Here is a 14255-nt window from a genome sequence, read left to right on the forward strand (position 1 = left end):
GCCACACATCAGCCAAGCTAATAGCCCGCGAGCTATTTGCCATGTTTTGTTGCTTTGGGCTACCAAAGGAGATCCTTACAGATCACGGGACTCCTTTTATGTCCAAGGTGACCAGGGAGCTATGTAAGCTGCTCCAGATTAAACAGCTACGTACGCTGTTTGCACGCCTCACTTTTCAGTTTTTGAATTTCCACAAAAATTCTAAATAACCAATAAATTTCATTCAACTTCACAATTGTGTTCCACTTGTTGTTGATTCTTCACCAAAAATTTACATTTGGTAACTTTATGTTTGAAGCATGATATGTGGGAAAAGGTTGAAAAGTTCCAGGTGGCCAAATACTTTCGCAAGGCACAGTATCTATCTATCATCTATTATCTATCTACTATTTCTCTATGATCTACTGTATATATCTATTATCTGTTATCCATTATATATTTTTCTCTCTATCTAAATAGAAAAACCAACAGCACAAACTTGAGCAGATTTTGGGTGCAATACTTCCTGACAAAGACCGTGCTGTGAGGTCAAAACGTTGCACCACTTGGTGCTGGATTAAAGTCGACAATTTTTCCTTGAACTGGAGTGCTGCCTGATTTTTTTCTATTTATCTACCCATCTATTATCTATCTATCTATCTAGTATCTGTCTCTATCATTTATTATTTATATATCATCTATCCATTTTCTATTTATCTATTATCTATCATCAATCTATTATCTGTCTATTATTATCATCATCATCATCTATCTCTCTCAATCTATTATCTATCAATTATCTGTCATCTGTTTATGTGCATTTTAGTATAAAGCCTTAATACTGCCATGTATGAATGGGAGTTCATATATTTCAATTCTGTAACGTTGCATATTTGTCCAGAAGGTTGTCACAATTAACCAATTTATTTGTAGAATTAAATTACATTACTTTTTCTATTATTCTCCAGAGCTGCACTCACTATTCTGCTGGTGCAGTCACTGTGTACATACATTACATAACTGATCCTGAGTTACATCCTGTAATATACTCCAGAGCTGCACTCACTATTCTGCTGGTGTAGTCACTGTGTACATACATTACATTACTGATCCTGAGTTACATCCTGTATTATACTCCAGAGCTGCACTCACTATTCTGCTGGTGCAGTCACTGTGTACATACATTACTGATCCTGAGTTACATCCTGTATTATACTCCAGAGCTGCACTCACTATTCTGCTGGTGCAGTCACTGTGTACATACATTACTGATCCTGAGTTACATCCTGTATTATACTCCAGAGCTGCACTCACTATTCTGCTGGTGCAGTCACTGTGTACATGCATTACTGATCCTCAGTAACATCCTGTATTATACTCCAGAGCTGCACTCACTATTCTGCTGGTGCAGTCACTGTGTACATACATTACTGATCCTGAGTTACATCCTGTATTATACTCCAGAGCTGCACTCACTATTCTGCTGGTGCAGTCACTGTGTGCATACATTACTGATCCTGAGTTACATCCTGTACTATACTCCAGAGCTGCACTCACTATTCTGCTGGTGCAGTCACTGTGTACATACATTACTGATCCTCAGTAACATCCTGTATTATACTCCAGAGCTGCACTCACTATTCTGCTGGTGCAGTCACTATGTACATACATTACATTACTGATCCTGAGTTACATCCTGTATTATACTCCAGAACTGCACTTACTATTCTGCTGGTGCAGTCACTGTGTACTTACATTACTGATCCTGAGTTACATCCTGTATTATACTCCAGAGCTGCACTCACTATTCTGCTGGTGCAGTCACTGTGTACATACATTACTGATCCTCAGTAACATCCTGTATTATACTCCAGAGCTGCACTCACTATTCTGCTGGTGCAGTCACTGTGTACATACATTACTGATCCTGAGTTACATCCTGTATTATACTCCAGAACTGCACTCACTATTCTGCTGGTACAGTCACTGTGTACATACATTACATTACTGATCCTGAGTTACATCCTGTACTATACTCCAGAGCTGCACTCACTATTCTGCTGGTGCAGTCACTGTGTACATACATTACTGATTCTCAGTAACATCCTGTATTATACTCCAGAGCTGCACTCACTATTCTGCTGGTGCAGTCACTGTGTGCATACATTACATTACTGATCCTGAGTTACATCCTGTATTATACTCCAGACCTGCACTCACTATTCTGCTGGTGCAGTCACTATGTACATACATTACATTACTGATCCTGAGTTACATCCTGTACTATACTCCAGAGCTGCACTCACTATTCTGCTGGTGCAGTCACTGTGTACATACATTACTGATCCTCAGTAACATCCTGTATTATACTCCAGAGATGCACTCACTATTCTGCTGGTGTAGTCACTGTGTACATACATTACATAACTGATCCTGAGTTACATCCTGTATTATACTCCAGAGCTGCACTCACTATTCTGCTGGTGTAGTCACTGTGTACATACATTACATTACTGATCCTGAGTTACATCCTGTATTATACTCCAGAGCTGCACTCACTATTCTGCTGGTGCAGACACTGTGTACATACATTACTGATCCTGAGTTACATCCTGTATTATACTCCAGAGCTGCACTCACTATTCTGCTGGTGCAGTCACTGTGTACATACATTACTGATCCTGAGTTACATCCTGTATTATACTCCAGAGCTGCACTCACTATTCTGCTGGTGCAGTCACTGTGTACATACATTACTGATCCTGAGTTACATCCTGTATTATACTCCAGAGCTGCACTCACTATTCTGCTGGTGCAGTCACTGTGTACATACATTACTGATCCTCAGAAACATCCTGTATTATACTCCAGAGCTGCACTCACTATTCTGCTGGTGCAGTCACTGTGTACATACATTACTGATCCTGAGTTGCATCCTGTATTATACTCCAGAGCTGCACTCACTATTCTGCTGGTGCAGTCACTGTGTGCATACATTACATTACTGATCCTGAGTTACATCCTGTACTATACTCCAGAGCTGCACTCACTATTCTGCTGGTGCAGTCACTGTGTACATACATTACTGATCCTCAGTAACATCCTGTATTATACTCCAGAGCTGCACTCACTATTCTGCTGGTGCAGTCACTATGTACATACATTACATTACTGATCCTGAGTTACATCCTGTATTATACTCCAGAACTGCACTCACTATTCTGCTGGTGCAGTCACTGTGTACATACATTACTGATCCTGAGTTACATCCTGTATTATACTCCAGAGCTGCACTCACTATTCTGCTGGTGCAGTCACTGTGTACATACATTACTGATCCTCAGTAACATCCTGTATTATACTCCAGAGCTGCACTCACTATTCTGCTGGTGCAGTCACTGTGTACATACATTACTGATCCTGAGTTACATCCTGTATTATACTCCAGAACTGCACTCACTATTCTGCTGGTACAGTCACTGTGTACATACATTACATTACTGATCCTGAGTTACATCCTGTACTATACTCCAGAGCTGCACTCACTATTCTGCTGGTGCAGTCACTGTGTACATACATTACTGATCCTCAGTAACATCCTGTATTATACTCCAGAGCTGCACTCACTATTCTGCTGGTGCAGTCACTGTGTGCATACATTACATTACTGATCCTGAGTTACATCCTGTATTATACTCCAGAGCTGCACTCACTATTCTGCTGGTGCAGTCACTATGTACATACATTACATTACTGATCCTGAGTTACATCCTGTACTATACTCCAGAGCTGCACACACTATTCTGCTGGTGCAGTCACTGTGTACATACATTACATTACTGATCCTGAGTTACATCCTGTATTATACTCCAGAGCTGCACTCACTATTCTGCTGGTGCAGTCACTGTGTACATACATTACTGACCCTGTCCTGATCCTGAGTTACATCCTGTATTATACTCCAGAGCTGCAGTCACTATTCTGCTGGTGCAGTCACTGTGTACATACATTACATTACTGATCCTGAGTTACATCCTGTATTATACTCCAGAGCTGCACTCACTATTATGCTGGTGCAGTCACTGTGTACACACATTACATTACTGATCCTGAGTTACCTCCTGTATTATACTCCAGAGCTGCAGTCACTATTCTGCTGGTAGAGTCACTGTGTACATACAATACATTACTGATCCTGTGTTACATCATATATTATACTCCAGAGCTTCACTCACTATTCTGCTGGTGCAGTCACTGTGTACATACATTACTGATCCTGAGTTACATCCTGTATTATACTCCAGAGCTGCAGTCACTATTCTGCTGGTGTAGTCACTGTGTACATACATTACATTACTGATCCTGAGTTACATCCTGTATTATACTCCAGAGCTGCACTCACTATTCTGCTGGTGCAGACACTGTGTACATACATTACTGATCCTAAGTTACATCCTGTATTATACTCCAGAGCTGCACTCACTATTCTGCTGGTGCAGTCACTGTGTACATACATTACTGATCCTGAGTTACATCCTGTATTATACTCCAGAGCTGCACTCACTATTCTGCTGGTGCAGTCACTGTGTACATACATTACTGATCCTGAGTTACATCCTGTATTATACTCCAGAGCTGCACTCACTATTCTGCTGGTGCAGTCACTGTGTACATACATTACTGATCCTCAGTAACATCCTGTATTATACTCCAGAGCTGCACTCACTATTCTGCTGGTGCAGTCACTGTGTACATACATTACTGATCCTGAGTTACATCCTGTATTATACTCCAGAGCTGCACTCACTATTCTGCTGGTGCAGTCACTGTGTGCATACATTACATTACTGATCCTGAGTTACATCCTGTACTATACTCCAGAGCTGCACTCACTATTCTGCTGGTGCATTACTGATCCTCAGTAACATCCTGTATTATACTCCAGAGCTGCACTCACTATTCTGCTGGTGCAGTCACTATGTACATACATTACATTACTGATCCTGAGTTACATCCTGTATTATACTCCAGAACTGCACTCACTATTCTGCTGGTGCAGTCACTGTGTACATACATTACTGATCCTGAGTTACATCCTGTATTATACTCCAGAGCTGCACTCACTATTCTGCTGGTGCAGTCACTGTGTACATACATTACTGATCCTCAGTAACATCCTGTATTATACTCCAGAGCTGCACTCACTATTCTGCTGGTGCAGTCACTGTGTGCATACATTACATTACTGATCCTGAGTTACATCCTGTATTATACTCCAGAGCTGCACTCACTATTCTGCTGGTGCAGTCACTGTGTACATACATTACTGATTCTCAGTAACATCCTGTATTATACTCCAGAGCTGCACTCACTATTCTGCTGGTGCAGTCACTGTGTGCATACATTACATTACTGATCCTGAGTTACATCCTGTATTATACTCCAGAGCTGCACTCACTATTCTGCTGGTGCAGTCACTATGTACATACATTACATTACTGATCCTGAGTTACATCCTGTACTATACTCCAGAGCTGCACTCACTATTCTGCTGGTGCAGTCACTGTGTACATACATTACTGATCCTCAGTAACATCCTGTATTATACTCCAGAGCTGCACTCACTATTCTGCTGGTGCAGTCACTGTGTACATACATTACTGATCCTGAGTTACATCCTGTATTATACTCCAGAGCTGCACTCACTATTCTGCTGGTGCAGTCACTGTGTACATACATTACTGACCCTGTCCTGATCCTGAGTTACATCCTGTATTATACTCCAGAGCTGCAGTCACTATTCTGCTGGTGCAGTCACTGTGTACATACATTACATTACTGATCCTGAGTTACATCCTGTACTATACTCCAGAGCTGCACTCACTATTCTGCTGGTGCAGTCACTGTGTACATACATTACATTACTGATCCTGAGTTACATCTTGTATTATACCCCAGAGCTGCACTCACTATTCTGCTGGTGCAGTCACTGTGTACATACATTACTAATCCTGAGTTACATCCTGTGTTATACTCCAGACCTGCACTCACTATTCTGCTGGTGCAGTCACTGTGTACATACATTACTGATCCTCAGTAACATCCTGTATTATACTCCAGAGCTGCACTCACTATTCTGCTGGTGCAGTCACTGTGTACATACATTACATTACTGATCCTGAGTTACATCCTGTATTATACTCCAGAGCTGCACTCACTATTATGCTGGTGCAGTCACTGTGTACATACATTACATTACTGATCCTGAGTTACATCCTGTACTATACTCCAGAGCTGCACTCACTATTCTGCTGGTGCAGTCACTGTGTACATACATTACATTACTGATCCTGAGTTACATCCTGTATTATACCCCAGAGCTGCACTCACTATTCTGCTGGTGCAGTCACTGTGTACATACATTACTGATCCTGAGTTACATCCTGTATTATACTCCAGAGCTGCACTCACTATTCTGCTGGTGCAGTCACTGTGTACATACATTACTGACCCTGTCCTGATCCTGAGTTACATCCTGTAGGTCTTTTGTTATAAAAATAAAAAACATAACAATAATAATAACAGATATCAGTATAGTGAACACTGGTCCAGCCGCTCATTCTCTCCTGTAGAGATCCACCATATGAGTGGACAGGGATGAATTCGCTTTGCTTGCGATATTGAGGCACACAGGAACACTCTTGCTTAAAAGTAACAGTCTGTGTGGTTTATTTCCTTCATAAACCAATGTCACAGGAACACAAGGCAAACAGTCTTACATCAGACAGACGAATTCTTAGGCTATGTGCACACGGTGCGGATTCTGCTGCGGATCCGCAGCAGAACTGCAGGTGATGTACAGTACCATTCTAGCCTATGGAAAATTGAAACCGCTGTGCAGACGGTGCGGATTTTTCCGCACAGTTTTACCTGCGGTTTCACACCCGTAAAAAGAATTGACAGGTCATTCTTTTCTGCGGATTCCGCTGCGGTTTGCCATCTCCTCCATTGTGGAGGTGATAAACCGCAAGGCAAAACCAGAGGCTAAGGCCTCTTTCACACTTCGGTTTTTTGCCATCAGTCAAAATCCGCCAAAATTTGAAAATGGCGGATCCGCAAAAAATGTGTAAAAACGGATGCCAGCTGATGGAACGGATCCGTTTTTTTAAGGATCCGCTATACCGATTTTAGTGCAGATCCTCAACAAAACGGATCCGTTCCATCAGCTTGCATCCGTTTTCCACATCCGTTGGATCCGTTTTCTTGCGGATCCGTTTTTCCACACCTCCAAAATGGGATGCTCCCAAATATGATTCGCTCTTGGAAAATGCTCTCAAATGTGATTGGATACTGGAAACTAGGGAGAAATATATCTAGGGTGTTGTGATACAATTTCTTTGAAAGGTTTTAGAGCTAGTGGCAGCGATGGAAGGAGTTAGTGCGAGTCTGGAAGGAGTTATTGCGAGTATTGACAGCTTCTGTGTGGAATTGGATCTTCACTTGAATCGGTTGGCAATTATTGCTCTCGAGAGGGAGAGAAAAGAAGATTGCGAATCCTGCGTATGAGGAGACGGCGCCAGTGGATTCATCCCATTAATGCGCAGAGGTTCACCCGTGGCGTTTTTTCCACATTGTACCTGGAGTTGAGGGATAATCCGGACAAGTTCTTCAACTACGTGCGCATGAGGCTGGAATTCTTTGAGATATTGGTGGATCGTGTTGGAGAACAAATCCGGAGAAGGGACACACAAATGCGGTTTTCTATATCACCGGCGGAGCGTTTGATGGTGACCCTTCGGTAAGTTATCTACCTTTTAAAATGTTTCAGATTCTGCAGGCTTTTATTGTTATGTTATGGCTTGTAGTTTGTATTAATTTTACTTTTTTTCCTTTTTTTAACAGATTCCTGGCAACTGGAGAATCCTTCACCTCCCTCCATTTCCAGTTCCGGATTGGGATTTCAACTATTGCTGGAATTGTACAACAGACCTGCCGGGTATTGTGGGATTCTCTACAGGAGGAATACATCCCAGAGCCAACACAGGAGAGGTGGCTGGAGATTGCCGACAAGTTTCAACAAATCTGCCAGTTTCCAAACTGCATCGGTGCCGTGGATGGCAAGCATATCAGGATTGTGAAACCCATGGGATCTGGTTCACAGTTTTACAACTATAAGAAATACTTTTCTATTGTGCTTATGGCCATTTCGGATGCAAACTGCAAATTCATTGCCGTGGACATCGGTGCATACGGTCGTTCTAATGACTCTCAGGTAGAGTTGAGCGATACCGTCCGATACTTCAAAGTATCGGATCGGAATGGATCGGCCGATCTTTAAAAAAAGTATCGGTATCGCCGATTCCGATACCGGAAGTCCCATTCAAGTCTATGGGACTTCCAGTATCGGAATAAGAAAAACCCTGTTTTTGCCTTGTACAGCCTCTCTGGGGTCTGTACGGGCCTTTCGGGGGGCTGTGCCGGCCTGCCAGGGGGTCTGTGCAGGCTCCGGTGCTCTGTGCTGGCCTGCCGGGGGGCTGTGCCGGCCTGCCGGTGGTCTGTGCAGGCTCCGGGGGGCTGTGCCGGCCTGCCGGTGGTCTGTGCAGGCTTCAGGGGTCTGTGCAGGCATCGTCCGATGGGACTACAAGTCCCATCGGGCGATGCCTGCTACCATGACAGTGATTGACACATTAGCCAATGATGGGACAGTAGTAGTCCCATCATCCGGCTAATGTGTTGAATGTAAAAAAAAAAAAAAAAAAAAAAAAAAAAACACACGCCTGCTACACACTACATATATACAATACATTCATACAATACATACATAGACATACAGTACATATAACAGAGTAACATACTTGCCAATACTTGTCACATTGTTCCCCGAAGCCATTGTCTTTTCCGGAATAAATATTAACATAACAAACCACAAAAATACTCACCCACGATCCGAAGCAGTCCACGAGTGTGTCCCACGACGATCTTGGGTAGAGAACTGCAGCATCAGATGATGCTGCCGTTCTCTACGGGCTGTAGGAATCCAATGACGGAAGGTAGGTATCGTTCCGCACTGTATTCCTCCGCCACTTAAAAAAAAAAAAAAAAAAAAGGCCCTAGTCTCACTTTATGCCATTGCTGTGTGGGAATTTCCCACGCAGCAATGGCATAAAGTGAGACTAGGGACTTTTTTTTTTTTTTTTAAAGTGGCGGAGGAATACAGTGCGGAAGGATACCTACCTTCCGTCATTGGATTCCTGCAGCCCGTAGAGAACGGCAGCATCATCTGATGCTGCCGTTCTCTACCCAAGATCGTCGTGGGACACACTCGTGGACTGCTTCGGATCGTGGGTGAGTATTTTTGTGGTTTGTTATGTTAATATTTATTCCGGAAAAGACAATGGCTTCGGGGAACAATGTGACAAGTATGTTACTCTATGTTATATGTACTGTATGTCTATGTATGTATTGTATGAATGTATTGTATGTATGTAGCATGCATGTAGTATATATGTGGCATGCAAGTGGCATGCATGTGGCATGCATGTAGCATATAGGTAGTATGTATGTAGCATGCATGTAGTATATATGTAGTATGTATGTGGTATGTATGTAGCATGTAGTATGTAGCATGCATGTAGTATGTAGGTAGTATGCAGGTAGTATATATGTAGCATGCATGTAGTATATATGTAGCATGCATGTAGCATGCATGTAGTATTTTTTTTTTTTTTTTTTAACATTTAACACATTAGCCGGATGATGGGACTACTACTGTCCCATCATTGGCTAATGTGTCAATCACTGTCATGGTAGCAGGCATCGCCAGATGGGACTTGTAGTCCCATCGGACGATGCTTGCACAGACCCCCAGACATCAGCACAGCCCCCCGGCAGGCCGGCACAGCCCCCCGGCAGGCCGGTACAGACCCCCACAGGGTGCACAGACCACCGGCAGGCCAGCACAGCCCCCCGGCAGGCCGGTACAGACCCCCACAGGGTGCACAGCCCCCCGGCAGGCCGGCACAGCCCCCCGGCAGGCCGGTACAGACCCCGGGCAGTCCACACAGCCGCCGGCAGAGACCCCCGGAAGGCCCGAAATGACGGCGCATCATGATGCGCACACACCGCGCATCATGATGACGTCAGGCTGTCAATCAACTTTGAACTTCCGATTCCGATGTCGAATTCCGATATTGAAAAAAATATCGGAAGTCGTATCGGAATTCTGATACTTGCGGTATCGGAATGCTCAACACTACTCTCAGGTATTCAAGATTTCCACCATGGGCTGTCGCTTGTATGGAGACAATTTTGACTTCCCACCTCCAAGACCACTCCCTGGAACAACAGGCCCACCAATGCCTTTTGTGTGCATTGGCGACGATGCTTTTCAGCTTTCTAAACACCTACTCAAACCATATGGTAGTCGTGGATTAACACACCGGAAAAGAATCTATAACTATCGGTTAACCAGAGTGGTGGAGTGCACTTTTGGAATTTTAACTGCCAAATGGAGAGTCCTGTTAACAGCCATGAAAATGAAAACAGAGACTGTGGATGAGGTGGTGAAGGCCTGTGTAATCCTGCACAATTTTGTCCTTTCAAAGGAACCAGTTTCCATCGATGAAAATTTGTCTGAAACCACCTTGTGGGATTATGAGCAGCAAACTTTTCGGAGTACTGGCTCAGTGGCAAGAATCAGGGACACCTTTGCAGACTATTTTGTGACACCAGAGGGACAAGTGGACTGACAAGATGACATGGTATAATTTTCTATACCAATTGTGAGTAACTTTTTTTTTTTTTTTAACTGAAATTTTACCAAGTGTTTGGTTTTCCCAAGCATTGTTACCATGTGATTTGGTTTACCAATTTTTTTTTTTTTTAAGTTTTACACTTTGCAGTGTTACCAATTGTTGGGTACCAAGCATAAAGTTTTACCAAGTGTTGTTTTGCACTTACAAATGTTACCAAGTGTTGGGTACCAAGCGTAAAATGTGACACTTTGAAATTTTACCAAGTGTTGTGTACCAAGCGTTTCACACTTTGAAATGTTCACATGTGTTGTGTACCAAATGTTGTGCTACCAAGTGTTTTTTTTGTACCTTGTACACCACCGGTGTACTGTGAAATATTGTTGTGTTACCAAGTGTTGTGTTTACCTTTTACACCACTGGTGTAATTTGAATATTTCAAAAGAAAGAAGCAAAAAAGAAACAAAGTTTTTTGAAAAAAAAAAAAACACAAAACAGTTTATTTCTGAATTTGTAATATTGTAAGTTTTTTTTTTTGATATATTACTGTTTGTAACTTTTTTCTTGGATAACAAAACATCACAGAGTGTGATAATGTTGGGTGGAGATTACTACCCCCCTCCCAATGTGGTCGACCCTGTTAGTATTGGAGGGGTTGAGGACTGGGGAGGGAGTTGGTGAGGACCAGAAGTGGAAGGGGGGGGTTTAACACATGTGGTTGGGACGGGAGTGGATGGACAGACGAGGTTTGTGGGTACATTGAAGGTGTGTATGGTGAGGGCATTGGGGTATAATGCAATGGGGAAGGAAGGTACTGGGAAGAATGGGATGGGGAACGAGAGAAAGGAGAGGGAGTGGTAGGAGGAGGGACGGCTGTATGATGGATGGTGGTGGAAGGATGGGATGCTTCAGCAAGCACTTCCACTAGAGCATTCTAACAGGCTTGCATCACACGCATCTACTGGTGAGTACTTAAACTTTCCATTTGCCGGACAACAGATTGAAAAAAGGTATGTCTCGGTGTCTGGTTTGATTCTAAATTCATCTATTCCATGTATCTTCTGAGTTCCATGATACTTTGATTGATCATGGTCAACCCAGAAGATAACCGTTCTCCATAAGTGTGGAAACCGTTTCCTTTACAGATGAGTTTAGACTCAGTCAGACAAGGTCATCCTTTCCTGACTCCTCAGATGCTGCCGGCCAGAACCAAAAGTTGGTCGAGATGTTGCAGCAGTGTCTGAGGGGTGGGGAACAGGGAACAAGTCGTCACCAGCAGCTTCATGTGATGAAGTCTGCCCTGCTGCTCCAGTGCTGGTGGAGGGGATAGAGCGATGAGACAAGAGGGTAGGTACAGAGGGGTCGGATACCTCGATGTGGTCACCGGTGGCGGTCTCACTAGGGATCATTCCAGAGGGACGCAACTCTGATGCAGACTCCAGAGTGCTGCAGATGGTGCAAAAAAAAAAAAAAAAGGGTTTAGTATTCGACACTTCACATGCTGGAATATAAGTTACTGAAGTTGTAATACTTACGCACAAAATCCCTGTCCCTCGCATTGAGTTCCTCCCAGTTCTCAATAACTGAAGAACAGACCTCATCCCAGAGCCGTCGGGTGGTTGGTTGGTCGGCGTGTAGACGGTTTGCCATGTTCCACAGCGGCTCCCGGTTTTCCACCTCACGGATGAGTTCGTCAGTATCAATTATGATCCCCTCATCCATATATCTCCGGGGAGCACGCTGTGAAACCTGTGAAGATAAAAAACAAAACAAAACTACATTCTATTTAAACACATGATGTTCATTTAAACAATTATCCAAATAGGGTTACTTACCATTTGCCGACCAACAGATGCATCACCTTGACGACCCTGGGAGTCACTCTAGTGCGGGCACCGGATTCTGAAGACTGTGGTAAACAAAAAAAAAAAAAAAAAATTTGTTTGGATGGATGCGTAGTTATTGTGTGTGCACTGTGATGAATGTTTGTGTTGGGTGTAGCATTAGTTATCTGTGTATGTGCTAAACTTACACTCTGCGCACCCCCTCCTTGCGTCTCTCCACCCTGCACGTCTCCTCCTGGAAGCTCCTCTGAATCATCTTCCTGTTAAAACATAATACATGGATAGTGTTTTTAACCAAAAAAAAATAAATTTTTTTTTTACCTCAGCTCGCTGATGATGTGAGGGGGAGCTTTCAGGAGAAGACATTATGGTTTGGGGCAGGTGCATTGGCAGCTGCGTTGGCAGCTGCGGTGCTTCCTGAAGTGATCTGCAAGTATAAAGACACTTGTTAAGCTACTATACAAAGGATCATAATAAGCTTTCAGGCCTTTATACTTACAAGGAAAATAAAGGTTGGCTGGCCGTCTCTGCTGAGGCCAGTCTGACCGTCTCCGCTGCGGCCTGGCTGGTGGTGCTTGCTGAAGTGATCTGCAAGTATAAAGACAATTGTTAAGCTACTATACAAAGGATCATAATAAGCTTTCAGGCCTTTATACTTACAGGGAAACTAATCGTTGCCTGTACTCTGCCGCGGCCTGGGTGTTCGTCTCTGCTGCGCTCTCGCCGTTCCTCTCTGCTGCGCTCTCTTTGAACATCCCTTCTGCGGTCTGGCTGGCCGTGTCTGCTGCTTTTTTGGTGCCTCTTCATTATTAAGTGATCTGCAAGTATTAAGAAAATGATTTTAAGTGTTTGCATGTCTACATTTCCTTATCTCTCACCGAGTGTAACCACAGTGATTGAAGGTGTGTAATATTTTGTGTAAACCCACTTTTTTTGCATGTGAATTCCCTGAAAAAGTGTCACCAAGTGTAACCAGTGATTGAAGGTGTGTAATTGCTGTGTATACCAGTGTTTGCATTCCCTCAAACTCTCACCGAGAGTGTAACCAGTGATTGAAGGTGTTTAATTTGTGTATACCCACACTGTGTTTGCATGTTTTTGAATTCCCTGAAAAACTCAGCTGTGTATACCCAGATTATTTTCATGTTGCAATCTCTCACTTTTAACAACACTGGTATACCAAAAATTTAATGTACCTTTATGGTAACTTAATTTTACCTTTTCTTTAAATGATACAAAGGAGATTTTTTCAAAACAGTTTATTATTTTTTTTATCCAACAAATAGGAGCAACTCTGCTCTTTATTTTAAATACCACAAAAAATAAAAAAAACACCAATTTACAACAGATACATTAATAACACAATTGCAAATCTGAAAATAAAATAAAAAACCCACACAAACACGCATAACACAACCAGGCACCACACACACACACACACACACACACACACACTCTTGCAGGTGGAAGATTTGCAGCTGAATTTGGTAGTCAGGCTGGTGTTTGGTGTCTTCAGTGTGGCTGTTGCCAGATGTCTGGGCCCAATTACACCACATACAATACCAGTTAGGTCGGTTTCACATTTGCACTTTATAGCGCAGCGATGACCTGCACACGGCCGCCGCTAATCACCGCCCCATCCGGTCATCACCGCCTACTAGCACACATGGACGCTTGGGAT

At 43.1% G+C, this 14255-nt stretch overlaps 1 protein-coding gene across 3 annotated transcripts in view; it reads left to right on the forward strand.

Annotated features, from left to right (window-relative positions):
• GNG2 (G protein subunit gamma 2) overlaps window positions 1-14255 on the forward strand; it is a 193435-nt gene that overhangs the window by 21211 nt on the left and 157969 nt on the right. Inside the window, exon 2 of one of the 3 annotated variants that reach the window (XM_073577909.1) lies at window positions 12583-12644. The exons of the other annotated variants lie outside the window; for them this stretch is intronic. The gene's annotated coding sequence lies outside the window, so the exon portion shown is untranslated. The remainder of the gene's footprint in view (window positions 1-12582; window positions 12645-14255) is intronic. 3 annotated transcript variants of the gene reach the window in all.

The sequence above is a fragment of the Dendrobates tinctorius genome, unplaced genomic scaffold (genome assembly GCF_039654945.1).
Source record: "Dendrobates tinctorius isolate UK_male_01 unplaced genomic scaffold, ASM3965494v1 ptg000058l, whole genome shotgun sequence".
Lineage (NCBI taxonomy): Eukaryota > Metazoa > Chordata > Amphibia > Anura > Dendrobatidae > Dendrobates > Dendrobates tinctorius.